The sequence below is a fragment of the Amblyraja radiata genome, chromosome 31 (genome assembly GCF_010909765.2).
Source record: "Amblyraja radiata isolate CabotCenter1 chromosome 31, sAmbRad1.1.pri, whole genome shotgun sequence".
Taxonomy (NCBI): domain Eukaryota; kingdom Metazoa; phylum Chordata; class Chondrichthyes; order Rajiformes; family Rajidae; genus Amblyraja; species Amblyraja radiata.
Genome location: NC_045986.1, coordinates 9,176,304 through 9,201,237, shown reverse-complemented (window position 1 = coordinate 9,201,237; position 24,934 = coordinate 9,176,304). Strand labels below are relative to the sequence as shown.

Sequence of the window (24,934 nt, the reverse complement as noted above, 5' to 3'; positions counted from 1 at the left end):
TGGTCACAGGGAGTACGTGCAAACTCCACATAGGCAGCACCAGAGGGCAGGATCGAACTGGGGTCTCTGGCAGTGTGAGGCAGCCGCACTACCAGCTGCACTGCTATGTTGCCCTTAACATTGAAAGGGTGCCTGTGAAGACACCACGAAAATGGTGCGAGTGGCACTGCAGAAATACAAGTGCTTCCCTTCTCTTAGGAATACACTTAAGGAATATGTGGAGCACACTGAGACTGGGGGCTAAACATTGCCATGATAGTTCAACATGGGGACAGGCCCTTCGGCCCACAATGTCCATGCTGAACATGGTGCCCATTTAAACTAATCCCTTCTGCCTGCACGTGATCCATATCCCTCCATTGTAAGCTTGGGGTGAGGGGGAAAAGAGTTAACAGGAACCTGTAGGGCTGTAGAACGAGGAGGGAGTTGACGCACGTACTATCACACCATTGAAAGGATATTTGGACAGATACATGGATAGGAAAGATTTAGGGGGATAGGAGCAAAATATGGGAAGTTGGGACTAGTGTAGATGAGCCATCTTTTTCGGCATGGGCAAGATGGGCCGAAGGGCCTGTAACCTCGCTGTGTGACTCTAAGATATTCCCAGCATTAGTTTAGTTCAGAGATACAGCGCGGAAACAGGCCCTTTGGCTCACTGAGTCTGCACCGACCAGCGACCCCCGCACATGAACACTATCCGACACGCACTAGGGACAATTAACACTTAAACCAAGCCAATTAACTTACAAACCGTACATCTTTGGAATGTGGGAGGAAACCGAAGAACCGATGAGGGGGGATCTTATAGAAACTTACAAAATTCTTAAGGGGTTGGACAGGCTAGATGCAGGAAGATTATTCCCGATGTTGGGGAAGTCCAGAACTAGGGGTCACAGTTTAAGGATAAGAGGGAAGTCTTTTAGGACCGAGATGAGAAAATCATTTTTTACACAGTGGTGAATGTGGAATTCTCTGCCACAGAAAGTAGTTGAGGCCAGTTCATTGGCTATATTTAAGAGGGAGTTAGATGTGGCCCTTGTGGCTAAAGGGATCAGGGGTATGGAGAGAAGGCAGGGATGGGATACTGAGTTGGATGATCAGCCATGATCATATCGAATGGCGGTGCAGGCTCGAAGGGCCTAATGGCCTACTCCTGCACCTGTTTTCTATGTTTCTATGTTTCTATGTTTCTATCTCATAGACATCTTATACTGGGCTCTTATTGAAACATATAAAAATTCTTAAGGGATTGGACAGGCTAGATGCAGGAAAAATGTCCCCCTTGTTGGGGGAGTCCAGAACCAGAGGTGACAGTTTAAGAATAAGGGGTGGGCCATTTAGGACTGGGATGAGGAAAAACGTTTTCAGCCAGAGAATTGTGAATATGTGGAATTCTCAGCCGCAGAAGGCAGTGGAGGGGAATTCACTGGAAATATTCAAGAGAGAGTTGGATGTAGCTCTTAGGGCTAACGGAATCAATGTATATGTGGAGAAAGCACGGACAGGGTACTGATTCTGGATGATCAGCCATGATCATATTGAATGGTGGTGCTGGCTCAAAAGGGCCGAATGGCCTACTCCTGCACCTATTTTCTATGTTTCTATCGGAGCAAACCCACGCAGGTCACGGGGAGAACGTACAAACTCCGTACAAACAACACCCTTGGTCAGGATCGAACCCAGGCCTACTGCCGCTGTAAGGCAGCAACTCTACCGCTGCGCCACCGTGCCGCCCTAGGGTCCGTGCTGGGAACCTTGCCTGGCCCGGGGACTCCCAGCCCGTCCTGTCCTGCTTTGCCCAGCGCCCGGGATAGCGATAGGGCCTTGCTCCCCTCAGTGCAGTGAGCACAGCATCGACTAACGCTGGAGGTATTAGGACTAAATAATTGCAAGCTCATTTCTTTTTCCCTTCAAATAAGAAAAGCACAGATGGGAAAAATTAATCAATTCAGTTCATTGTTCTGTAAAAACCTTCTCATTACATCTCTTTGCCTTTTGAATGACTTCAGAGTTCAAGCATCCATTACCCTACCCAAAAGACCACTCCAGGTATTGATCATTCTCTGCTGTAAGAATTACTTCCTGAGATCAGACATGAACCTGCCTTTTACTAATTTATACCCATGCCCCTTATACTGCAGTCCTGGTTTAACTCGAAATATTGATTCACCCTTTCTGTTCCGCTTAGAATCTAATATATCTCCATACGATCGTGTCTCATTCACCTCCTGTTAAAGCGGAGGAATCTATGTATTTCTAACCTATCCTCACATCGTGTTCATCCGACATTGGCATTGTCCTTTCTACACTAGCGATTCAATACACCCCTCGTCTTCTGTTGACACACCAAAGGTAACAGGAGGAGAGTCACAGCTTTAAAAGGAGCACATACTAGATAGGCACAAAAAGCTGGAGTAACTCAGCGGGCCAGGCAGCATCTGTGGAGAGAAGGAATGGGTGACGTTTTGGGACGAGACCAGAGGCGATGTTTTGGGCCAGAACCCTTCCTCAGTCCCGACCAAAAATGTCACCTATTATGAAGAAGGGTCTGAAGAAGGGTCTCGAGACCCTTCTTCAGACTGAGAGTCAGGGGAGAGGGAAAGTAGAGGTATGGAAAGGTACAGAAGAAATCAGAGCTGGCACCGATGACAGTTGTTCACTGGTTGGTGCGGACTCAGTGGGCCAGGGGACCCGTTTCCAGGCTGTATCTCTACACTAAACTACATCCCAGCGATGGTGAATTAGTCACAAAAACCACGCTCACATCCCAATGGTGCAATGGCACTTTAATGTTACATGTGTCAAGGTACAGTGAAACTATTCTTTTGTATACAGTTCAGTAAGAATCTTACCATATATAGGCATGATCATATTCAAGAGTGTAAGAATAGGCAGGGCACATGAGGCAGGGCAGGGCACATGATGCGCTACATTTCCAGTGGCATCTTGTACCCTTCAAGGGCTGTTTCAATGGTGTTGTGTAGAGTTAGAGGGGCCAGCTGTTAGAGGGGCCAGCTGTCAGAGGGGCCAGCTGTCAGAGGGGCCAGCTGTTAGAGGGGCCAGCTGTTAGAGGGGCCAGCTGTTAGAGGGCGTTAAAATTAGGTCCCGTTTTCCTGAAGAAAGGTCCCGACCCGAAACGTCAACTGTCCATGTTCACCAGAGATGCTGCCTGACCCGCTGAGTTACTCCAGCACTTTGTGTCCTTTTGTGTATTAATCAGCATCTGCAGTTCCTCGTCTCCACGTCTGCCCGGTTTTCCATGGCAGTTGGATGTAACAAATTCATGCCATGGGTGGTGCAGCGGTAGAGTTGCTGCCTTACAGCGCCAGAGACTTGGGTTCGATCCTGACTACGGAGTTTGCACGTTCTCCCCGTGACCTGCATGGGTTATCTCCGGGTGTTCATAAGTCTATAAGTTCCAGGAGCTGAATTGGGCCATTCGGCCCATCAAGTCTACCCCGCCATTCAAACATGGTTGATCTATCTTTCACTTAATCCCATTCTCCTGCCTTCTCCCCATAACCACACTAATAACGATTCATACTAATCAAGAAGGATGCTCCAATTTTCTCCGGGCACTCCGGTTTCCGCCCACACTCCAAAGTCGGACAGGTTTGTAGGTAAATTGGCTTTGGTAAGATAGTAAATTGTAAATTGCCCCTAGTGTGTGCAGGATGGGGATCGCTGGTCGGCGCGGACACGGTGGACCGAGGGGCCTGTTTGCAAGCTGTATCTCAAAACTAAACTAAAGTTAGGAGTTCTCCCTGTTGTCGGGAATGACGTGTATCCCCCCCCCCCCCCCCCTCACTGTAGGATCACCAACACAAAGAGGATATCAGGTCAACATGGCAAGTGGTGGCAATTCCTAGTGCACAGGCTGTATATCTAACCTTCCAACAGTGTCTGCACTTCACATGTACTCCAGAGCTGCTGAAGTACCACGAAGTACAATCTCCATCCACGAAAGGCTCTCGACTAGTGCAACGCTTGCTACTAACTGACTGCACGACGGCTCAGTCAGTCATTGTTATTTATAACCAGCTTCACGACAAGGCTGATCACAGCCTCCTCTGCCGCAGTCAGCGGCTACAGACTGAGATGTGGTCATATTTGTTTTGAATTTGATTTGCATAATTAAAGTTGAGCCTGGATTTTCATGCAGGCTGGGGCAGGCTGCACGGTTCTGTGTCCAAGTGCTGACGGAAGTTCCGGTCGCATCAACGGCCCACGTGCGCGCACGTCGATGTCAACTTGCAAATGTTTGTGCAAATATGCTCTTGATTACCCGGCTGCATTTTGTATACGTGTAATAACTGGGATTCAGCAACAACAAATGCACAGGTCGTTCCCCCGAGGCAGCAGGCACTCCTGCGTGGCAGCTCCAGCACACCACATGCAATATATTTTCCATTTTCTTGGAAGAGTTTGGAAAGTTTAAGGGCGAAAGTTTGGTTTCATTTCCCTCATCTCTGCAAATGTCTTCACTCACGCACGCACACACACACACACACACACCACAGCACACACACCCACACCCACACACCATGACATGCACACACACACACACACCATGTTGCGCACACACACACAAATTCATACCATGGTGCGTGTACACTCATAACAGACAGACACGCGCACACACACATTACAGCACACACACACACACACACACACACACACACACACACACACACACACACACACACACACACACACACACACACTCTGACATGCACAAACACACACACATACCATGATGTGCACACACGCACACAAATTCATACCATGGTGCGTGTACACTCACTCACAACAGACACATACGCACACGCTATTGCACACACGTTCATACACACCCACTCGCACACACCATGACATGCACAAACACACACACACACACACACACACACACACACACAAATTCATACTATGTTGCGTGTACATTCACACTCACAACAGACAGACATGCACACACACACACACACACACACACACACACACACACACACACACACACACACGTGGTGTTGATGCTCAGAGCCAGGGCATTCGGCCCATCGGAGTCGTGTTCAATACCAGCTGATGCCATCGACATTAAACTTTTCTCCCTCGCCCATTAATCAAGCTTCCCCTGAAATGCATCAAACTATTCGCCGCAAGTATCCCTGGTCCATTCGAGCTCCACATTCTCACCGCTCTCTGTCTGCGCAGTCAGTGGTGAGGCTTTGGACTCAGCTCCATGCTCTGATCTCCACTGTATCACCCAGCTCCAGGTGTTATTGTCTTGGGCTCCCTTCTCCTTTCTCAGCTGCCTGGCCATGGTTCAGCTTCAGCAGGGGCGGAGGGACAGAGGCCGCTCTCGACATCCCCTCACTGACTGGAATATTTGTCATTTTCAAGCATCAACTAGTGCTCGAGAACTTCCCTAAAGGACCAAAGTCTGCAACTGTACTTTAGTTTAGTTTAGAGATACAATGTGGAAACAGGCCCTTCGGCCCACCGAGTCTGTGCCGACTAGCGATACCCGCACATTAACACTGTCCTACACATTAGGGAGAATTTGCAATTTTTCTGAAGCCAATTAACCTACAAACCTGTATGTCCTTGGAGTGTGGGAGGAAACCAGAGCTCCCGGAGAAAACCCACGTGGTCATGGGCAGAACGTACAAACTCCATACAGACAGCACCCACAGTCAGGATCAAACCCGGGTCTCTGGCGCTGTAAGGCAGCAACTCTACCGCTGCGCCACCGTGCCGCACTGTAGGCAGCAAGTCAGCACACAGAGGGACCAGGGGGACCTTCTTCTGCAAGGAAGTTTGTTTAACATGTTATCCTAAACGCAACACCCTCTCAATAGGCAGCGCAGTGGCGCAGCGGGTAGAGCTGCAGCCTCATGGCGCCAGAGACCCGGGTTCGATCCTGACCTCGGGTGCTGTCAGTGTGTGGAGTTTGCACCCTCTCCCTGTGACCATGTGGGTTTCCTCCGGGTGACCCGGTTTCCTCCCACATCCCAAAGTTTTAGGTTAAATGGCCTCTGCAAACTGCCCCCTAGCATGCAGGGAGTGGATGAACAATGAATGAATGAATGAATGATACTTCAAGGAGGATAACACAGGACTGGAGTGAACATTGGTCAGCATGGACTCGGTGGGCCGAAGGGCCAGTTTCAATGTTGCATCTCTCGATGCTCTGGTGCTTGACCTCTGGGTGTGGGCATCTCCATCAAGTGAATGACTGTAGGATATCAGTGCATCAGCAGCATCCGTGCAGCTGTGATCGGAGTGCCACTAGACACTGGGCAATGGGATGGGTTTTAGTTTAGTTTAGAGCTGTCTGTGTGGAGTTTACTCATTCTTTCCTCTGACCGTGTGCGTGGGTTTCTTCCGGTTCCCTCCAACATTCCCAAAGAGACGTGCGGGTTTGTGGGCTAATTGACCTCTGCAGGGAGTGGATGTGAAAGTGAGCTAACGTGGAACTAGTGCGAACGGGTGATCGATGGTCAGCGTGGACTCGGTGGGCCGAAGGGCCTGTTTCCACGTTGCATCTTTCAATCAATCAATTGATCTTCACTAGACACAAAATGTTGGAGCAACTTAGCGGGACAGGCAGCATCTCTGGAGAGAAGGAATGGGTGACGTTTCGGGTCGAGACCCTTTATAGCCAATTAATCTACAAACCTGCATGTCTGGAATGTGGGAGGAAATCGGATGGTCAGATTGAACTTTATTGACTTCCATCACAGTGAGGAATGTGGAATCCACTGTGGTGGATGTTTATATTAGCTTTTATGTGGTTGTGTATCTTGTTGTTTTTCACTTAGTATGGCTGTATGGTAACTCCAATTTCACTGCACCTTAACTGGTACATGTGACAATAAACTGACCTTGAAATCTTGAAACCAGAGCATTGGCAGAAAACCCACGGTGTCACAGGTGGAGCCGTTCAGACAGCACCGACAGACAGATTGATCCCAGGTCTTGGGACCTGTAAGGCAGCAACTCTACCGCAGGCCAGGTAAGGTTAGGATGAAAAATAAATGGCAAGCTTGCTGCCAGTGGTCAGATTCTACAAAGAAGTCTTCTTCAAGAAGTAGATATTGAGCACTTAAGACAAATCCATTTTACATAGCACCTGTTGTGCAGCAATAAAAAAGGACACAAAGTGCTGGAATAACACAGCGGGTCAGGCAGAAGCTCTGAAGAACATGTTCTCCAGAGATGCTGCCTGACCTGCTGTGTAAGAATCTTAGAGTCATACAACATGGAAACAGACTCTTCAGCACAACTTGCCCACGCCAACCAACATGTCCCATCTACACTAGTCCCACCTGCCTATGTTTGGCCCATATCCCTCTAAACCTATCCTATCCATGTACCAGTCTAAATATTTCTTAAATGTTGCCCCAACTATCTCCTTTGGCAGCTCAGTCCAAACAGCCACCGCCCTTTGTGTCAAAAAGTTACCTATCATGTTCCTATTAAATCCTTACCCGTATCACCTTAAACCTATGTCCTCTGCTTCCCGAGTTACTCCAGCAATTTGTCTATTTAAAAAAAATTATAAACCAACATCAGCAGTTCCTTGTTTCTCCATCTGTTCTGTAGCAAGTGGCCCTGGTCCTTTGGGAGAGGATTACTGAGGCACAAGTGGATGAGAGTCGGCAAGATGACCCAAAGCTCAGTGCAAGGGGTGGATTTTTCCGTTCAACTTAAAAGGAGGGAGGGAGGGAATTGACTGGGAAATTTCAGGAATGAGTTGCAGGTCCTTAGTGAACCCCCAGCCCAATATGCGTTCGACATTAAGGGAGCAATTAAAATCCAGGGATGATCAAGAGACCTGAATGGAAATATCAGTGGGATCGAGGTCTCGAGGAGATTACACACACACACAGCAACTCTTGTGTATTCCTGGTCCCTGTATTAAATGCAAGCAAACTCCGCTGCTTCATAAAAACGAGCTGTACTCCTTCCTTTCTTGAACAAGAGGATGTTGACAGAGTGCAAGTTATATTTTTGTTATCCAGCCGAATGATACACATGGTTTTTGCCATCACACCTTTGGCAAATAATTCCAAATGGATGCAATCCTCCGCAGAATATTCACCAAGGCAATAAAATTAGTAATTTTAGCAGCGATGAAAATGGTAGGGTGGGGATGGCTAGTTTTTGTTAAGCAAATATTGGGCATGATTCATATATAAACTGAGCGGAGAGAAAAAAAATTAAACAGATCTGTTAGTGAGATGTGTGTGAAGTCGTACAAATTAATCATAAATCTCGGTTAAAAATTAATTTAGACTCTCATTTCTTTAGAAGCCTTTTTCCCCAATAAGTTTAAATCATGATCGAAATTACTGTTGATTTACAGCAGCATATAATATTAATTAAATGTAGAAAGTAAAATAGTATGTAATATAACAAAATACACACTGCTGGGTAACCAAACATTTATGACCCTTGGCTCTAACTCTCTAGGGCTTACAGTGGTGGGTTTTTTGTAACATAAATGATTAGCAATTGCCATTTTCTGGAGGTGATTTTTGCAACAACACAGCTTTTGGGGAGAGGGTTTCTGCGTTAAATCCACCATGGAAATTCTCTCCGTTTAAGAGGGGAATTGAACCCGCCTTAAGCCCTCTAGGAGTTAAGCACAGACCACGCAGCCCAGGACTAATTGATTTTCTAAATCGTTTATTTTATTAGAAATTCTCCACTTTGTTCATTAAGGAGATCTGAAATGAGGCATTATTCTGCTTTCCAATTAAAATTTAATATTCAAATATTATTACGGATGCTGGGAGAATGCTGAACCCAGGGCTCTGGTAACGTGTGTGAGGCAAGGTTTTTTTTGGAGTTGGACCGTGGCTTATGAGAATCATTACTGTCCAGGTTTGACAAGGCACTGACTGCTTCTTCCTGTAGTCCAGGTAATGCAGTTTAATCCATTTATCCAGTTGGCTGGGCTCAGTGTGTTTACTCAAGCACTCTTGTTGCTGGGTTCCGTGCAATCTCAAACACTACAGTGCTTGACTCCAGGGCTGAACTGTAGGGCAGCACCAAACGCGATCCACAACCACCCTAGTGCTTTGTGGCTGTGCTACTTTATTTCATAGAGTCACCCGGAGTGGAAACAGGCCCTTTGGCCCAACTTGCCCACACCATGCTTCACTGGGATTAGTGTAACATGTCCTAGCTGCACTAGTCCCACCTGCCCGCATTTGGTCCTTATCCCTCCAAACCTGTCCGATCCGAGGTATAATGACATTCATTTTTGTGTATTCAGTTCGTGCTGCCTTTCCGATGGGACGTGCAAACCAAGGACTTGATTACACTCCTGGATTGTGTTGGATATTGGCAGCCATCAGTTGGGGCAATGGGAGTTACTAATCTGTGTCCTGGCCATTATCTAGCACCCAGTCAACATCTGCCCATTGCTGTGGGTGCGAACCTGGGCTGCTATCAAGCGTCACATATCCAAAACTAAGACAATGTCAATGGCTGCAAGGTTTCTTCAGCCACCCTGAAAGGAACATGTAAGACCTCAGATAGACTCAGCGGGACAGGCAGCATCTCTGGAGAGAAGGAATGGGTGACGTTTCGGGTCGAGACTCTTCATCAGATGGATGGTCGGCATGAATAGAAAAGTGAAAGAAAGACTGGGGTCTTACATGTGCAGGAAGGAACTGCAGATGCTGGATTAAACCGAAGATAGTCTGAAGAAGGGTCTCAACCTGAAACATCACCCATTCCTTCTCTCCAGAGATGCTGCCTGTCCCACTGAGTTACTCCAGCATTTTGTGTCTATCTTCGGTTTATCCGCAGTTCCTTCCTACACATGGAAGACCCCAGTCTTTCTTTCCCTTCTCTCTTCCATCAAACATTTGGGGTTGGATTCCCAGGACTGCCTGACTCACTTGCATTCATGGATCAAGCTTACAGTCACTTCCACAGGCCCACACGGATAACCTTCCAGAAACGAGACAAGATTCATCGGCTGAATCTTAAACTAAACTATTAAATTATCTCATGTGCTCATCTTGAGGGGGGTGGGGGTGCACAGTGGCGCAGCAGTAGAGTTGCTGCCTTACAGCGCCAGAGACAGCGCTAGTTCAATCCTGACTACAGGTGCTGTCTGTAGGGAGTTTGCATGTTCTCCCCGTGACCACCCAAGTTCCAAAGACGTGCAGGTTTGTAAGTTAATGGGCTTCTATAAATCGCCCCTAGTGTGTAGGATAGACCTAGTGCATGGGTGATCGCTGGTCGGCCCGAACTAGGTGTGCCAAAGGGCCTGTTTCCGTGCTGTATCTCTAAAATAAAGTAAGTATCGACCTTGAGGGAACCCAAGCTAGGCCTCACCTCAATAGCATGAGGTTGACCTTCAGTCATTATGGATCATCCGGCCACTGCCACGTTGCCAGCTGTGGGATCTTGCTGTGCATCAACAGGCCGGCGGGGTCTCCTCCATTACAACAAGAGCCATCCTTCCAAATACCTCAGCAGTCTGCACCCCAGCGGTATGAACATTGACTTCTCTAATGTCAGGTAGTCCTTACTTTCTCCTCCCCTTCTCAGCTCTCCCTCAGCCCACTGGCTCCTCCTCTTCCTTTCTTCTTCCAACCCCCCCCCCCTCTCACATCGCCCCGATATTGTGCAAAACCCAAAATGAATCCCGGAGTCCCTCGTGCAACTTAGTGAGTTGGTGGTTAAGAAGGAACTGATGATGCTGGAAAATCGAAGGTAGACAAAAGTGCTGGAGAAACTCAGCGGGTGCAGCAGCATCTATGGAGCGAAGGAAATAGGCAACGTTTCGGGCTGAAACCCTTCGAAATAGGCAACGCTTTGGCCTGAAACGTTGCCTATTTCCTTCGCTCCATAGATGCTGCCTCACCCGCTGAGTTTCTCCAGCATTTTTGTCTCCCTTCCAAATACCTCATTATCCCTACGGTGCATCGGGATGTTCGGAAGGGAATGTGAGAGGCGCCGCTAAATGCAGGAGCTTCACTCTTCCTCACCGCAAGTTGTTTCAGCTATCGGCGAGGTCTGCTTGCTCAGAACGCCAGGCCCAGCATTTATATTTGACTTTTTCCATCAAGATCGGGAACAATCAGACCTGTCATACCAGCAGAACACACCTAGAATGTGGCTATTGTTTGTTTTTCAAAGAATTACTATAATTCTATTTCGGTAAAGTTGAATAGAAGCTAAACTTGTTCATCCTTTATAAGGCTGGCCTGGTATCTTCCAGATCCAGTTTAACCTTGTTTGTTAACTGATCTAGTTTAGTTACACGCTTTAATGCTAGCTCTTGGAGTGCAAGTTCGCTGACTAACCTGATGAGGGATTAACGGCACTGGGCCTCTGCTTGCTGGAGTTTAGAAGAATGAGGGGGGGGGGTCCTCATTGAAATGTACAGAATAGTGAAAGGCTTGGATAGAGTGGATGTGGAGAGGATATTTTCACTAGAGGGAGAGTCTAGGTCATAAATCCTCAGAATTAAAGGATGTTCTTTTAGGAAGGAGATGAGGAGGAATTTCTTTAGTGGTGGTGAATCTGTGGAATTCTTTGCCACAGAAGGCTGTGGAGGCCAATGGATTTTGTAAGGCAGAGATAGATTCTTGATTAGTACGGGTGTCAGAGGTTATGGGGAGAAGGATGGAGAATGGGGTTAGGAGGGAGAGATAGATCATCCATGATTGAGTGGCGGAGTAGGCTTGATGGGCTAACTGGCTTAATTCTATCACTTATGACCTTATGATCTTATGACCCAAAGTTACCCAAAGGTGAAAAGCCAACGTGTTCTACTCCATCTATTCCCAAGGACTCCTTCAACGACCACCTCCTGGTCACACCAGGGTTTGGGATGGTTGCAGAGTGATCAACTCTGGCCTTTAAAGCTGCCTTGAGTCTCAAGAAGGGTCTCGACCCGAAACCTCACCTATCCATGCTCTCCACTGATGCTGCCTGAGCCGCTGTGTGACTCAAACATTTAGCATCTATCTCCAGGACATTTCACGGCAGCTAAAGGCAGTCTCTTTCACAACCCGTGCTCCCCTTTCTACCCTGTCGTAATAGGATTAGCTCAGCTTCAGAGTGCTTAAGCGGGGTGTTACCTACTCCCAGCTCTCCAGGAACGCCCTGCGGCAGAGATTCCGGCCACAGTCCCACCTCCGCCACTGCCTAGTGTACAAAATCATGAGAGGAATAGATTGGGTAGATGCACAAAGTCTCTTGCCTGGAGTAGGGGAATCGAGAACCAGAGGGTATTAAGGTGAGGGGGGGGGGGGGTGGAAATTTAATAGGAATCTGAGGGGTGACTTTTACACAGAAAGGGTGGTTGATGCATGGAACAAGCTGCCGGAGGAGTAGTTGTGAAGGTGCTATTGCGATGTATAAGAAATATTTAGACAGGTACATGGATGGGACAGGTTTAGTGGGATATGGGCAGGTGGGACTATAGATGGGACATGTTGGCTGGTGTGGGCAAGTTGGGCCGAAGGGCCTGTTTCCACGTTGCAAGGCTCTATGACCTTAATAGGGCGCGGGGATGTCCAGTCTGTCACACCTGGTGAAGCATAGCACAGAACCATGCCCCCTGAGGAACTGCAAAGGTGAACAACCTCCTCACCCGGAGAATCCCACCCTTATTTGCCCCACTTCCCCTTCTATCCGAGCACCGAACATCACGGATCATTAACTCCAGACTGGACTGACAATTTGTCCGCTTCGGTTCAAATCCCACCAGGGTAACTAGAGAATTTAAATTCAGTTCATTAAACAAACTGGAATTGTCAGCTGGTAGCCATGAATGCAATGAATTGTATTAGAAAGCTATCTAGTTGCAGTATCGTCCTTCAGAGAGGTTAAGGCACCAGCCTGGTCCAGCTGTATGTGACTCCAGACCCATGGCACAGTGCATTAACCTTCACCACCACCTGAAGAGTTTGTACAAGGCACCAGTTCAGGGGCAAAAATGTCACCTTGTTACCACAGTACACATCATGAGTTCATTTGTTATAGGAGCAGAATTATGCCATTCGGCCCACCGAGTCTACTCCACCATGCAATCATGGGTGATCTATCTTTCCCTCTCAACCCATTCTCTTGCCTTCTCCCCATTACCGCTGGCACCCGTACTAATTAAGAATCTGTCAATCTCCGCCTTAACAAAAATCCATTGACTTGGCCTCCACCTTGGAATTCATTGTGGCAATGAATTCCACAGATTCACCACCCTCTGATGAAAGAAATTCCTCTTCATCTTCTTTCTAAAGGTACATCCTTTTATTCGGAAGCTGTGGGCTTTGGTCCTAGACTCTCCCACTAGTGGAAACATCCTCTCCGCATCCACTCTATCCAGGCCTTTCACTCTAAGTTTCAATGATGTTCGCCCCCTCATCCATCTAAACTCCAGCGAGTTAAGAAACAACTTCATGAGTGAGTGAGGGGTTACTAAGGTGAGAATGGGCTGGAGACCATGAATGAACAAATGGGTTGGAACTCTAGTCCAATGGTTTCATAGCGGCCCAGTGCCATCAAACGCTCATCATATGTTAACCCACTCATTCCTGGGATCATTTTAAATGAACATCCCAAGAAGAAGAATAAAACATAAATATAACCTAGAATATTGTATAGGCTAGCACAAGAACAGGCCCTTCAGCCCACATTGTCTGTGCTGTAGCTGATGCCAAGACCAACTCTCATCTGCTTGCATATAATCCATAACCCTCCATTCCCTGCATATCCATGCACCTATCTGATACCACTATGGTATCTGCCTCCACCACTAACCCTGGCAGCGAGTTCAGTCACTCACCCGCACTCTGTTAAAACTTGCCCCGCACATCTCAATTAAACTTTATGCTAACGCCCTCTCATATTTGATTTTTCACCTTCAACCTCTAGTATTTGAATTTTCAATCCTGGGAAAAATGTTCTGACTGTCTATCCTATCTATGCCACCCAAGCAGTTTACACCATTCCATCAGGTCTCCCCGTTCCAGAGAAAACAATATGTTTGTCCAACCTCTCCCTGTAGCTAATCCAGGCATCGTTTTCAATAATTGCACAGACTTGGAATGGGACTTAAGTCTCAAGGTCCTGTTTCGGGTGGAGACCCTTCATCAGGGTGAGAGCTTCAGCCATGTGAGAGCCCAGCGATGGCTCCAACAAGGAAGGTGAGATCACCGCGCCAGATGCATGAACTCCATAATCAATTCGATGAACAGGAACCGACACCATAGTGGGTGGATCTGTTCCTTCACCCAGCTTCTGGCAGCTTCAGGTTTCACCAAAGTCATCTCATCACACCATGGGTCCTGAAGATGACGAGCCTTCAGACCGATTGCTGCGTTTCAGAGCGCGGATGCCACGGTTTAGAGTCACACACAGCCTTCCACTCAACTTGCCCACCTCGACCAACATGCCCCGTCTACACTAATCCCACCTGCCTGCGTTTGGCCCATATCCCTCTAAACTCGTCCTTCCATGTACCTGTCCAAATGTTTCTTAAACGTTGCGGTTGTACCTACCTCAGCTACCTCCTCCAGCAGCTCGTTCCATACACCCACGACCCTTTGTGTAATAAAGTTACCCCTCAAGTTCCCATTGAATCTTTCTCGACTCACCTTAAACCTATGTCCTCTGGTTCTCGATTCCTCTGCTCTGGGCAAAGACTGTGCATTTACCAGATCTATTCCTCTCATGATTTTGAACACCTCTATAAGCACCCCTCATCCTCCTGCTCTCCAAGAAATAAACTCCCAGCCTGCTCAACCTCCCCCATTAGCTCAGTCCCCCGAGTCCTGGCAGCATCCTGGTAAATCTTCTCACAACTCTTTCAAGCTTGACAACATCTTTCCTATAACATGGTGCCCAAAACTAAACACTATACTCTAAATGTGGCCTCACCAACGTCTTATACAACAGCAACATGACCTCCCAACTTCTATACTCAGGAGGAGGTGGAAAGACAACAGCGGAATAGTGTTAAAAATACTGGGCCAGTGACAAGCGGCCTGGACTATTGATCTAATGACAGGAGGTCAAATCCCACTGCCACACTGAGGAATTTAAATTTGTAATTAAATAAATCTGAAATAAAAAGCCAGGATCAGCAACCACTATTAAACCATTGGACTACAGTCTACATGTGTTCATTCATGGTCTCCAGCCCATTAGTAACCCCTCACTCACTCACTCATGAACTTGTTTCTTAACTCCCTCCTTAATTCTTAGTGACGGACAATAAATGCAGGTCATAGAGTCATACAGCGTGGAAACAAGCCCTTCGGCCCAACTTGCCCACGCCACCCAACATGGCCCATCTACGCTAGTCCCACCTGTGTGCATTTGGCCCATATCCCTCTAAACCTGTCCTATCCATGTACCTGTCTAATTACTTATTAAATTTTGCCATTAGAACTGCTTCAACTACCGCCTCTGGCAACTCGTTCCACACACCCACCACCCTTTGTGTGAAAAAGTCACCCCTCAGATTCCTATAAAATATTTCCCCCCCTCACCTTAAACCCACGTCCTCTGGTTCTCGATTCCCCTACTCTGGGCCAGAGACTGTGCATCTACCCGATCCATTCCTCCAATATTTAGGACCTATTAAGTAAACGCTGGTGTTCAATGTTACAGTGGATGGAAGCAGCACACTGGGCAGGCTGCACCATGGCACAATTAGTGTTTGCCCAGTGTCTCCTCCTCCCCCCCCCGAATCCCAGCAACACTTCACCATCCAATCATGCCTGATGGCCCAGCCTAAGCCAACACACCCGCCCCATCCCCTGCTCCCTACGGTGTCTGCAAACTTATTGATCTTAACCTTGAACATACTCAGCACTGAACGTCCATGAGGTAAAGGATTCCCAGTAACGACATTTAACATATTGAATAACACAATGACTCAGGCAAGGCAATCCTAAGGACTCGGTGTCAAATTGTCTTGACTCGCAGCAACGTACAATGAAACCTAAAGGGCCTGTCTCACTTGGGCGACATTTGCACGTCATGCAGAGGATTTTGCACATCCCAAAATCCTGGGACGCCGTGCGCGACTGCACGTCACCGTCTATGTCACCACGCACCATGCGCGCATCACGTGCGCTTCACGACGTGTAAATGATGTAAATTGGACCAAAATAAGTGTTTCGTTTCAATCTTATTCGTTGTTCGACTAATTAAAGAAGGCAGGCGTAATTTATCTTTGGTTTTGTTAGTGCTCTATTTATGGCGCTCACGGAAGATTCATTAACTTGTAGTTAAGATATGTCTGCTATGTTAAAAGTTGGATTTATGGTTTAATAGCAATAACAGTTCTTCATGGATCCCACCATGAGATATCAGTGATTAAAGTCTCATTGTGTGCATTTACAAACTCCCATCTGACGTGGTGGGGGATGGGATTGCACAAACTGATGCAGACTTGCTGTCCAACAAACAGGGATTATTTTTAGAAATGGGTCTGATGTTTCATCCATGTTGGCTCAATTTTAAGCTCGGGCTAAAAAATGTGCCAAATCATTTTGCATGTTTGTGCTCAGGGTGTCCAACACTGGACAAGGCTCGCTCTGCACGTTGACGTCAAGCCCAATAGACATCTCGGGGAATGGACTTCCAAACAGGCGATATAGTCAAGTAACTGCGTGTTTCTGTCGCACTGTTCAGAACTCAAAAGGCTCCAAAGTGCGACAGAGACAAAGTGCTATTGGTCAGGGGATGATCTGGCAGCTGATCTGGCCTAACGACAACTTTCTTGATTAGTGCGGGTGTCAGGGGTTACGGGGAGAAGGCGGGAGAATGGGGTTGAGAAGGAAAGATAGATCAGCCAAGATTGAATGGTGGAATAGACTTGATGGGCAGAATGGCCTAGTTCTGCTCTTAGAACTGATGAACTTATAGACTTGTGAACCAGAGAGCAGTCCTGAGTTATTATCTACCTCATTGGAGACCCTCAGACTATCTTTAATTGGACTTTACGGGACTTTATATTTCACTAAAGGTTACTAATGTTATTATGTATCTGTACACTGTGGACGGCTCGATTGTAATCATGTATTGTCTTTCCACTCACTGGTTAGTAGGCTTTTAACTGTACCTTGGTACATGTGACAATGAACTAAACTGAACAACGTCAAGCCAGTGAAGCTTTGAATGTGCACTAGCTGTTATAATGGAGAAAGCGCAGCAGCTAAAATATGCACGATAAATCCACGCAAATAGCAATGAGGTAAATGACTGTTTGATCTACTTTTAGATATTGTATGTGGAGGAGGAAGAAGTGGAGATGATGTCCAATTCTTCCTTGGATTGTGCCAAAGCCAACCACAACAACATATGGGACCCGGATTTAACTCTCTGAAAGACAACATCCCTTCTGAGCGCAGCACTGGGAAGTCAGCCTTGATCTTCGTACTGGCTCATTTGAACCCAAACCCCCCCCCAATCCCACTGTTCTCCACGTTTCCAGTGTGCAAGAAGGAACTGCAGATGCTGGTTTACATCGAAGCTGCTGGAGTAACTCAGCAGGACAGGCAGTACCTCTGGACAAAAGGAATAGGTGAAGCTTCGGGTCGAGACCCTTCTTCAGGCCCCAAACTTCCAGTGTATAGATTGGCCTCAAGTCTCTGTAGCTCCAACCTTTTACCAAGTCCAGCTCATAATTCAGGCATCTCATTGCCCAAGTCAAATAACGGTCGTCTCCCACAGTCACACACGGATTAAATAACCCATCGTGGTGGCGCAGCGGTAGAGCTAATGCCTCACAGCAACAGAGACCCGGGATCCTGACCACAGGTGCTGTCTGTGCGGAGTTTGTACGTTCTCCCTGTGATCTGCGAGGGTTTTCTTCGAGATCTTCGGTTTCCTCCCACACTCCAAAGACATACAGGTTTGTAGGTTACTTGGCTTGGTATAAAATGTTAAATTGTCCCTGGTGCTCATTTGTGGGGCTCGTTGGTCAGTGCGGGCTCGGTGGGCCGAAGGGCCTGTTTCCGCACTGTATCTCCAAACTAAACTAAACATGGCCACTGTAATTTCTACAGCTCTTGGCTGCAGATGATGGAGCCCAGAGACACATGCAATTCCTCCTTTAAAACAGAACGGGAAAAAAAAGCAAGCCCATTTGGTATGCACATTTCCAAGAGTATTCCATTAGGGGTGTGTGTGTGTGTATGTGTGTGCATGTGCGCATACTTGTGCGTGTGCGCATACGTGTGCGTGTGTGTATGTGTGTGTGTGTGTGCGTGTGTGTTTGCCAGCAACTCTCTGCTTGCAGCAGTTCAGGCTCTGAGTAGATGTGTCTGAAAAAGGGCCTTGACTCCAAACGTCACCTATTCCTTTTCTCCAGAGGTGCTGCCCGATCCGCTGAGTTACTCCAGCATTTTGTGCCCATCTTCGGTTTAAACAAGCATCTGCAGTTCCTTCCTACACAGATGTGACTACACGCACGTTGGACTTTTAATATGGAGCAAAAGATGCCAATTTGCCCATATTTGGACAAAGAATCAATAAAAGAGGAAATAGAAAAAGGGTTTGGAATATCAAAGTCCTGCTGATAATAATGTGCTTTTTATGGCCGTTATAAATGAAGATATCGTTCTGCAAAAAGTGACATATTCATACGCAGTATCAAAAATGTTGTGCTCTGGTTCAGTGGGGATTTTTTAGGATCACGGATGTATTTCTTGCTGGTATTTGCCATCAGTGTACTGTTGACGTGTGATCACTCCAAGGTATTTCTGCCCAGTATCTTGGTCTTTCCATCACCAGCCACAAAATTCCACTCCCATGTTGGGAAGAATCACGGAGGCTGGAATTTCCATTCTCCGCACAGCACTTGAACCTCTCCAGAGCTGAACGAGCCTCGACTTTGGATCTGGACGGAAAACCTTTGCACTCTTTGTTTGTGGGTGAAGACTTTGAGCGGTTCTGATATAACTTATCTGAAGGAAACAGGTAGTTTCATCGAAACATTTTGGCCAATTAAACAATCACAGGTTTTCAGGGCATTGGCATGACTTTATTTTTTTTCCCTCGTGCTTGCCAAAAGAATCTGGAAGAAGAGTCTCGGCCCGAAGCGTCACCCATTCCTTCTCTCCAGAGATGCTGTCTGACCCGCTGAGTTACTCCAGCTTTTTGTGTCTATCTTTGGGTTAAACCAGCATCTGCAGTTCCTTCTTACACAAAAGATTTTGGATGTTGTGCGCAAAGACTTTGTTTGCTATCGTAGCGTTTAAGAAACATTTAGGCAGGTACATGAACAGGACAGGTTTAGAGGGACACGGGCCAAGCGCAAGCAGGTGGGACTGGTGCAGATGGGGCGCGTTGGTCGGCGTGGGCAAGTTGGCCTGTTTTCACACTGTATGAGGATATTCAACTGAGTGGAACTGCTGCGAAGAAGGGCAACTTAATTCCATCCATTCACCTTGGTCACAGAGTCACTGAGCATGGAAACAGGCCCTTCGGCCCAACACGTTCATGGCAACCAAGTTTTGTAAGCAAATTAGTCCCATTGGCTTGCATTTGGCCCACATCCCACAAAACCTTTCGTATCCAAGTCCTGTAACCCCTCATATCCTGACTGGAAAATCTCCCGTTCAACCTCAGCTCTCCATTTGTTTTTAATGGACTTTAATCCCCAACTAATTAGCTTTTAATAACGCAAATATCTTCAGATTTCCGTTCTCTGTGCTCCACACGGTGTATTTCTGGTGGTCACCATAGTAAACTGAACTTGAATTATTATAGCATCATCTATCAAAACAGCCAACTTTGTCAACCACTTGACTCTGGACTTAAACAAAAGTAGAAATGTACCACTCTTCGCCTGGATTGGTTATGGACACCGGCTTAGGGAAAGGCGGCATCTTGTGTGTGTGGACAAAAATGCTGGAGAAACTCAGCGGATGAGGCAGCATCTATGGAGCAAAGGAATGGGTGACGTTTCAACCCGAAACGTTACCCATTCCTTCGCTCCATAGATGCTGCTGCACCCAGCTGAGTTTCTCCAGCATTTTTGTCCACCTTCGATTGTTCCAGCATCTGCAGCTCCTTCTTAAACATTGTGTGTGCGTGTGAGTGTGTATGTGTGAGTGTGAGTGTGTATGTGTGAGTGTGAGTGCGAGTGCGAGTGTGAGAGTGTGAGTGTGAGTGTGTATGTGTGAGTGTGAGTGTGAGTGTGAGAGTGTGAGTGTGAGTGTGAGCGTGTGAGTGTGTGAGTGTGTGAGTTTGTGAGTGTGTGTGTGAATCCAGAGTGTTGAATTCATTAATAAGCTGTTCGGGACAATAATGATCATGGTATTGGATATGATGTCTCTGCTGGATTTTACGTTTACATGTGCGTTGAGCAAATTCTTATTTAATGAACCTAGATCCACACTTTGCATCATTTGGTTGCAGACTTCAACCCATTGATCCATCCTCACCTCTACCCCTGACTCCCCCCTCTCCCCGATTTAGTTTTGTTTATTAGTATCACGTGTACAGAGGTACAGTGAAAAGTGTTTGTTGCGTGCGATGGTATGATGGTGGTACTTTATTTGTCACGTGTACTGAACTACTGTGAAATTGATTTCTGTTTACAGTTCAGTACAAGTATCACTATACATAAGCATTTGGATACATGTTAAATAAGCATCTCAGATACAGTACAAGTGTATAGCAGTAGTAATAGCAGTAGTCGCTATCCAGTCTGTAAAAAGACTATACATGATTACAATCCAGCCATCCGCATTGACAGATACAGGATAAAGGGTATAATGTTTAGTGCAAGGTAATGTCTAGTGCAAGTAAAGTTGGATTCAAGATAGTCAGAGGGTCTCCAATGAGGTAGATTGAGCTCAGAACCGCTCTCTAGCTCACGAGGGGATGGTTCATTTGCCTGATAACAGCTGGGAAGAAATGTGTAAGAAGGAACTGCAGATGCTGGTTTAAACTGAAGATGGACACAAAAAGCTGGAGTAACTCAGCGGGACAGGCAGCATCTCTGGAGAGAAGGAATGGGTGACGGGAAGGGTCTCGACCTGAAACGTCACCCATTTCTTCTCTCCAGAGATGCTGCCTGTCCCGCTGAGTTACTCCAGCTTTTTGTGTCTATTAACAGCTGGGTAGAAATTGTCTCTGAATCTGGAGGTGTGCGTTTTCACACTTCTCTACCTCTTGGAGAGGGGAGAAGAGCGACTGACCGGGGTGAGACTGGTCCTTGATGATGCTGCTGGCCTTGACGAGGCAGCGTGCGGTGTAGATGGAGTCAATGGAAGGGAGGTTGGGTTTGCGTGATGGTCTGGGCTGCGTCCACAACTCCTTGCGGTCTTGGATGGAGTGTGTGCTATTGCACTAATCTCCCCATCATTGTCCAGAGCACAGGGTTTGGACAATGTTGTGGTTGAGACCAAGTCCCAGAGGTGTGACCTCTGTGACCAATAATTGGTACTTTGACAAATAATTCCCAAAGATACACCGAGAAAAATAGGAGAGTGTCTCCCGTCAACTGCCGTGACCTCGGATGGGAGAGGGTGGTGATCGGCACCATTAGTTAACAGCGAGGTGGAAAGGCAGACCATCCACAGACGTCCACAGCCCATTCACTTACAACCAGACGCACGTTACAAAGAAATTCTCCACCTTTGGGAGTCTGCACTCTGTCGCGATGAGTGGAATACACCGGGTCGCCTTTCTACCCCTGTCGTAATAGGATTAGCTCAGATTCAGAGAGCTTAAGCGGGGTGCTACCTTTACCCTGCCTCTACACGAGCGCCTCGCGGCAGAGACCCCGGTCACGTCGACACCTTCGCCCCCACCAACTGTACAAAATCATGAGAGGAATAGGTCGGGTAGACGCACAGAGTCTACAGAGACGTACAGAGAATCGAGAATAAGAGGGCACAGGTTTGAGGTGAGGGGGAATGATTTAATGGGCATTGGAAGGGTAATATTTTTTTTACACAAAGGATGGTAGGTATATGGAACGAGCTGCCGGAGGAGGTAGTTGAGGCAGGTACTATAGACAATAGACAATAGGTGCAGGAGTAGGCCATTCGGCCCTATGAGCCAGCACCACCATTCAATGTGATCATGGCTGATCATCCCCAATCAGTACCCCCAATCAGGTACTATCGCAATTTTTTTAGCAATCATTTAGACCAGTACGTGGATAAGACAGGCTTAGAAGGATATGGGCCAAATGCAGGCAGATGGGACGTGTAGATGGGGCATGTTGGTCGGTGTGGGCAAGTTGGGCCGAAGGGCCTGTTTCCACGCTGTGTGACTCTATAACTGTACAAAAGGCAGCAGACAATCCCTGAGCAGCGAGCTCTCACAAGCGACAGCGACAGGATTCTTCCTTCAGAATGGTGTCGAGTGTTTGTTTCCAGCCCACCTGGCAGCGGCGGCTGATGCAAAGGATGACACCCTCACACTGTGCAGCGTTCCACGGGGGTGCCAGCCCATAGAGGCGGGACACAGCCCTCCTGCCTGGAAGCTCAGCCCACAGCCTCCACACTCGGGAGGCACGGGCTGTTCCAAAAGGAACCACAGATTTCTCTGGCTAAGACACACACACACACACACACACGCAGAATCCCATGTCTCAGCAACGTGAAACAAGACAAAACGATTGTGGCAACACAACCAGAGTCGGACAGAGGGATGACCCCTGAAAGAATGGGGCGTAACGCGGTCCGAACCAGCGTATATTATATATTTTAAAATTTAATAAGTGTCACGGTTCGGGAAAGGGTGATGAGTAACTGCCAGGAACCAAACTGCCAGCAGCTGCTCGTTCGACCACATTAGCCGTCAATTTATAAGTTTTTGTACAGTTAGATAATCCATTTATAAGGGGTATATAACATAGAATTAATACAGTGGGAAGAGCAGAAACTGGAGGTGAAGCGTATGCAGTGGAGAAATCCAGCAATGTGCGAGGCAGGGGTTTGCCAACAGGGGTGAACATTGCTCGGCAGCGGAATGTGTATTTTGTTACACATGTGAAGCTTGCTCTTGTGACTGAAATGAAATCCAGATTCCACCAGCGTGTGTTTGTAACTCCAATGTTCCCATTTATTTTTATGCAAAAGGGTAAAATAATTCTCGGACTATCTTTAAATAATTCCCCAACTATATACCAGGCAGGACACGCTCCGAGCACTTTCTCGTTCCTTGGGATTATTATTTTCTAACCGCAACGTGTGAAGTATCGGACTATCTAGTCGTTGTCCCTTATATCAAACCTGCATACGTGGAATAAATATAGTAATCTACAGTGATAAACCAGATCTGTCCAGAAAATGACTGGCGGACTTCCTTTACACATCATGTGACAATATTTACACATATACAATGGAACCTTTTTTGGATTAAACCACAGTACAAAAGCACCCAGCACCAAACAAGGTTGAGATTAAGAACCTCATCCACTGGGATTTACTGAAGGATGTCAATTGACATCTCAAGACAGGGACAGAGTGATGAGACTCGGGATAGGACACAAATGAGACTCAGGATAGGACACAGATGCTGGAGTACCTCAGTGGGTCAGGCAGCTTCTCTGGAGGAGATGGAGAGGGACCTTTCTTCAGACTGATTGTGGGGAAAGACAGCTGGAAGGGAGGAGGGGCAGGTAATCAGTTGACAGAGAGCGGAGGGCACAAAGTACTGGAGAAACTCAGCGGGTCAGGCAGCTTCTCTGGAGGATTTGGATAAGCGACGTTTCGGGTCGGGACCCATCTTCAGACTGATTGTCGGAGGATGTGGGAAACGAGGAAGACTCAGTCCTTGCTGAACCATCACATCAAGGATGAGTGCAGGAGCATTGAGCTCCTCAGCCATTCAGTCCAGCCAGCACGGCGTGAACAAAGAGCACTCTTTATTTTAATTGAGTGAGGTGTTCTTAGCTGGAGGCCTGACATGATCTTAGGACCATTGATAGGAGCTCAGGACATGAACTGAAGGAGTAGTCCTGCCTTTGGTCAGGGGGCCTAGGACCAGGCTTCATAGTCTTTGAAGAGTGGAAATCCTTCACACACACATCGTAGTACAAACTTGGAACTCCCCTTTGATAAAAAGCAACGAACTCCAAGGCCAAATGGCAATTTAAAATTAGAGATTGATGGACTTTTAATTTATAAAATGTAACAGGGTTATGGAGCAAAGGTGGGTATGCAGAGTAAGGCCACAGATTAGCCAAGAACTTGCCGAAGTGGGGAACCAGACTCGAGTTTAGTTCAGTTGTAGAAGATAAAGACACAAAATGCTGGAGTAACTCAGCGGGACAGGCAGCATCTCTGGAGAGACGGAATGGGTGATGTTTTGGGCCTTCTTTAGTTTCGTTTTGTTTAGAGATACAACGTGGAAAGAGGCCCTTCGGCCCACCGAGTTCACGCTGACCAACAATCCCCGTACACTAACACTATCCTACACACACTAGGGACAATTTACAACCAAAGCCAATTAATCTACAGGCCTGCGTGTCTTTGGAGTGTGGGAGGAAACCGAAGATCACGGAGAAAACCCACGCAGGTAACGGGGGAGAACGCACAAACTCCGTACAGGCAGCACCCGTGGTCAGGATCGAACCTGGGTCTCGTGAGGCAGCAACTCTACCACTGCGCCTCCATGCCACCCACTGTTAGCCAACACATTGCCCATTCTAACTGCGTCCCCATCCAACATGGCCGCTTCGTTGCTTCTTTAAGCTGCGATCTCAGGATTGCAAAGAGGCCTTATATTTTTTTTAAACAAAGTTAAAGTGACTTTTGTCGTGCAGTTGAGCTGAAGTGAACACTTCTTTTTTTAAACAAATGTGCAGTTAAAAAAAAAATGAATCCAGATTAGGCACTTTATGACCAGAGGCACTGGTTTCCAGCATGATTATAACAAATGTTCCAACATGTTTTATGATAGAATAAAAGATTGCACATTGCACTTT

At 47.1% G+C, this 24,934-nt stretch overlaps 1 long non-coding RNA gene across 1 annotated transcript in view; it reads right to left on the bottom strand.

Annotated features, from left to right (window-relative positions):
- The window catches only part of LOC116990319, a 155,747-nt gene that overhangs the window by 125,870 nt on the left and 4,943 nt on the right, over window positions 1-24,934 (bottom strand). The window lies entirely within an intron of this gene.